The following is a 5,529-nucleotide window of genomic DNA, read 5'->3' as shown; positions in this document are numbered from 1 at the left end:
GGGCGCATAAAGATATTAAACAACATCGGGGAGAGAACTGCCCCTTGAGGCACCCCACAGTTAAGTAGGTGTCTCTGGGACATCTCTCCTCCAACCGCCACCCTTTGTCCCCGGCCTTCAAGGAAGGAGGAAAGCCACTGTAAGGCTAGCCCCCGAATTCCTGCGTCGGCAAGGCAGCGGGTCAGCAGCCGATGATCGACCATATCGAACGCAGCCGATAGGTCTAGCAACAGCAATACCGCTGAGCTGCCTCGATCCAGATGTCGCCGGAGGTCATCCATGAGGGCGACCAACACCGTCTCCACCCCGTGGCCCGGGCGGAAGCCGGACTGGTATGGATCCAAGGTGGAAGCGTCATCCAAGAAGCCCTGTAACTGCAACACCACAGCCCTCTCAATAATTTTGCCCAAAAAGGGCAAGTTTGAGACCGGCCGATAATGAGCCAATTCGGCCAGATCTGATGTAACCTTTTTCAGGAGGGGGCGGACCACTGCCTCCTTCAGGGGCGTTGGAAAGAAGCCCTCCGAAAGAGATCTATTTATGATGTCCCGTATAGGATCTAGAAGTATCGAGGGGTCTGGGGTGTGTGTGTGTTTTGAGGTAGAGGCAGCAAATTTTCAGTATAGCATGTAGTGCCTCTCCCCAAAATACCCCCCAAGTTTCAAAAAGATTGGACCAGGAGATCCAATTCTATGAGCCCCAAAAGAACGTGCCCCTATCCTTCATTATTTCCTATGGAAGGAAGGCATTTAAAAAGGTGTGCTGTTCCTTTAAATGTGATGGCCAGAACTCCCTTGGAGTTCAATTATGCTTGTCACACCCTGGCTTCGCCCCCAATGTCTCCCGGCTCCACCCCCAAAGTCTCCTGGCTCCACCCCCAAAGTCCCTAGATATTTCTTGAATTGGACTTGGCAACCCTATTAGAATTCCCAAGGTGCCCACAGGCTCAAAAAGGTTGTGGGCCGCAAACTATGCTCTTTGAAGCCAATTTTGTGGACTTCTGTTTGGAGTGGGCTCAGGGCCTGTTCCTTCCCTAATAGGGTTGCCAAGAAATATCAATACTCAAGAAATATCTGGGGAATTTGGGGGTGGAGTCAGGAGACTTTGGGGGTTAAGCCAGGAAACATTGGGGTGGAGTCAGGAGCATGGATGTGACAAGCAGGATTGAACTCCAAAGGGATTTCTGGCCGTCACATTTAAAGGGACCGCATGCCTTTTAAATGCCTTCCTTCCTTTTGGAAATAATGAAGGATAGAAGCACCTTCTTTCGGGGCTCATAAAATTGGATCCCCTGGTCCAATCTTTTTGAAACTCAGGGAGTGTTTTGAGGAGAGGCACCACATGCTATGCTAAAACCTCTACCTAAAAAACAGCCCACCAAGAACCCCCAAATATCCATGGATCAATTCTCCACTATATCCTAGACCAGGGGTGGCCAACAGTAGCTCCCCAGATGTTTTTTGCCTACAACTCCCATCAGCCCCAGCCATTGGCAAAACATCTGGAGAGCTACTGTTGGCCACCCCTGAGATCTTTCTAGAATATAATGGGGTGCCCAGCAGACATTGGTGCTCCTGAGGGCCTCCAAACCAGGGGATCCCCTGCCCCCAATTGGCGATTGGCAACCCTATTCCCTAAGACATGCCACTGACTTGACCACCCGTACCTGCCCTCTGCTTCTATAAACTGGCATCATGAGGAGCTGGCCCTTTGCAAACAACCGAGCAAGCCCCAAACCACATCTCCTCCCGCGTTTGCCTTTGACTCGTGAAGGCCTGATTGTATCCATTTTTTGCCGGAGATGATGGACAGCCCACGTGCGCTGTCTGATGTGCCCAGCTAATTACATTGATGTTTGGCAAGCGCTGCTCCACTTAAGGGGCCGTCAGCATTTTCTTATTTGCCGGGGTTTAGAATGTAGCTGTAAGGAAATCGATTCCTGTGCTGAGCCCTGACACACTGGGCTGTATACCCTGGCGGCATCAGACATCTGCTAAATACTGCATATAAACGGTTCTTCTGTTACAAAGAAGGCAGTGGAGGGGGGAATCGACAAAGCAATACAACATAATATCTTTGGATAGGCCAATGAGATATATATTTTAACAGAGTTCATTTGGGTTTATCTTTCTTCGTGCTTTTTTTTGTGGGAGGTGTTTAAACTTCAAGGACCAGAGCTAGAATTGCCAGCTCTGAGTTAGGAAATATCTGGAGATTTGGGGGGGTGGGGTGGGGAGGGGCTTAAGGAGGCTGGGGTTTGGGAAAGACTTCAAAGGGGGTAGAATGCCGTAGAGTCCACCTTCCAAAGTGACCATTTCTACAAAGGAACGGATTGCTGTTGCCTGGAGACCAGTTGTGATTCCAAGAGATCTCCAGCTACCACCTGGAGGTTGGCAACCTTAAATGGAGCAGAATAAGGTCCTTTTTGGGAAAAAAAACGCATATGATGTTTATTGAGGATTCCAAGTTGTACAGAACTTTGTTGAATGAAGCAGCACCAAACTAATTTTTGATTGTTTTTATTATAAAATGAGTAATTTTACAGAATGGATAAATTATCATATGTATTGTTTTAACTGTTTGTAGTGCTTTCATGCTGTAAGCTGCCCTGAGCCTGCTTCGGTGGGGAGGGCGGGATAGAAATCAAATAAATAAATAAATAAAATGGTGTCGTGTAGATTAATTCCACACATAACAAAATTCTACTGTGCATAAAGTACCATAGTCTATATAACCTTGTAGAACGTATTATTTAGCATTTAAGATAATGTCCAGTTCGCCAATAAATAAATAAACACACATACACACATGTATAGCTATCCTATTAAGGATAAATTAACTGATAATTGGGCCAGCATTTTTGACTCTTAAGTGATGCCTTGATTAGGGTTTGTAGAATCTTTCGGGATCAAGTGCCGTGTTCTACTGGAGAAAGTTTTCCTTCCAGACGTTTCATTCTCAGCTGCGGAGAACATCCTCAGTGGCGTTGCAGCCGGAGCAGGCGCTCAGACCTTCTTGGCTGCTGTGCTCCGGCTGCAATGCCACTGAGAATGTTCTCCGCAGCTGAGAACGAAACGTCTGGAAGGAAAACTTTCTCCAGTAGAACACGGCACTTGATCCCGAAAGATTCTACAAACCCTAATGATGTTACCAGCCGTGAAAACCTGAAATCTTTAATATTGCCTTGCTCCATCCCAAACCAAATGAAGGGGAATACTTAAATAAAAAGAGGAAGAGGGGATAGAATAAGTTAGAAAGAATTATAGTGAGAGAAACTGAATGTAAGTTGTGTTAATAGGTAAGATTTTTTTAGATTCAGTATATTCCAGAAACGGAAGCTATTTTTCTTCAAAAGATATGACCTTGGGGTAAATGTCGGACAAGGGAAGTCATGCCATGATTTTCTCCATGATTAAAATATCCCAGATTTTTGTAAACCAGAGTTCAAGTGATGGTAAAGTGTTGGAGTTCCACAGAGATGCTGTAGCCATTTTAGCAACATGAATTACAGTGAACATACATACTGTCTTGTCTTAGTTATAAGTTACAGTGAACGCATGTAAATCTGTGTCCAGTGTACTATTGACTGGTCTTTGTTGTGTATGAGTAATTCTCACGTTACATTCAATGCATGTACATTTAAACATTGATACAAACCCCATACTGATCTACGTAATAGATCCTGGTTTTATTCATAAAGAGAACATGCGCTGTACGTGAATATAGGCAAGTTGTTTGTGCATTCACTGCAACACGTGAACAAGGCTTCTGTCTATGCGTATATATGCTTCATATATGCTCGATGTCTCTTGAGAGCCAGTTTGGTGTAGTGGTAAAGTATGCTGACTCTTACCTGGGAGAACCGGATTTGATTCTCCACTCCTCCACTTGCACCTGCTGGAATGGCCTTGGTCAGCTAGAGCTCTCTTATCTGGGAGAAGCAGGTTTGATTCCCCCACTCCTCCACTTGCACCTGATGGAATGGCCTTGGGTCAGCCAGAGCTCTCTTCCCTGGGAGAACTGGGTTTGATTCCCCACTCCTCCACTTGCACCTGCTGGAATGGCCTTGGGTCAGCCAGAGCTCTCTTATCTGGGAGAACCAGGTTTGATTCCCCCACTCCTCCACTTGCACCTGCTGGAATGGTCTTGGGTCAGCCATAGCTCTGGCAGAGGTTGTCCTTGAAAGGGCAGCTTCTGGGAGAGCTCTCTCAGCCCCACTCACCTCACAGGGAGTCTGTTGTGGGGGAGGAAGGGAAAGGAGATTGTAGGCCGCTCTGAGACTCTGTCCTTGAAAGGGCAGCTTCTGGGAGAGCTCTGTCAGCCCCACCCACCTCACAGGGTGTTTGTTGTGGGGGAGTAAGATAAAGGAGATTGTGAGCCACTCTGAAACTCTTGAGTGGAGGGCAGAATATAAATCCAATGTCTTCGTTTTCGTCATCATCTTCTTCTTCTTTATACATGCATTCAGTAATTCTCATGTTAAATTCAGCACACACACAACTGAACATGGGATACAAGCTGCACACTCACCCAGGTACTCGTCCCTGGTTTTATGTGTAAAGCGAATGTGAGTTGGCACTTTCTTACAAAGAGATGTACACACGTATAGACAGGATGTGCCTACATTCCCTGTAACATGTGAACAGAGTTTAGGAAAATAACATGGAAAATCACAATCCTGGACATCAAAATGTGCCACAGATGGTTGCAGAGATCAACTAGATTTCCACTAGTTCCGTGTGAGGTACCAATAGTTTGCAAGTGACCAATTTAGTATGGATTTATTCCCTTTATTTAATGTAATTTAGACCCAGATGGATAAATTGATTGCATGGAAAATTTGATTGCAATGGCACTGCATCATGGATATGGTTATTACTAGCCCTCCTTCTGGTGCTGTTTTTGGGTTTATGAACAGGGAGAGCTGAGACTCAGTGACAGAATCTCTGCTTGCCTGACAGACGATCCCAGATTCAATCCCTGGCATTTCCCATTGAAAAAGACCAGGCAGGAAGTGATGGGAAAGACCTCTTCCTGAGACCCTGAAGAGCTGCTGCCAGCCTGAGTAGACAATGGTGACTTTGATGGTCCTTGACAGACCAAGGGTCTGACTCAGGTTAAGGCTGCTTATTTCATATGTTAACATTACATTTTAACTGTATTTTAAATGTTTAATTAATGCTTTAATCTGTGACCGTCTTGGGGGCCCTGATTGGGTGGAATTAAAATGTTTCAAGTCAATAAATAAATAATCCAGGGATTAGGGTTGCCAAGTTCGACGTGCCCCACAGCGGGGGACTTTCGCGTTCACACGACGCAATGACGTCACCCGGAAGTGACGTTATTGCACTGGTAACTTCCCCCCTGCGGCTGCTCTAGGTGTTTCTGGGAAACCTCTTATGTGGGTGCTCTAGCCATTTGGGAGGGGAAAACTCCATAGAATTTTTCCGGAAATGCCTAGAGCGGCTGCACGGGGATGCCACTGGTGCGATGATGTCACTTCTGGTTGATGTCATCACACCAGCAACA

Source organism: Heteronotia binoei, chromosome 3, assembly GCF_032191835.1.
Source record: "Heteronotia binoei isolate CCM8104 ecotype False Entrance Well chromosome 3, APGP_CSIRO_Hbin_v1, whole genome shotgun sequence".
Taxonomy (NCBI): Eukaryota; Metazoa; Chordata; class Lepidosauria; order Squamata; family Gekkonidae; genus Heteronotia; species Heteronotia binoei.
Note: the sequence above shows the minus strand (reverse complement) of the source record.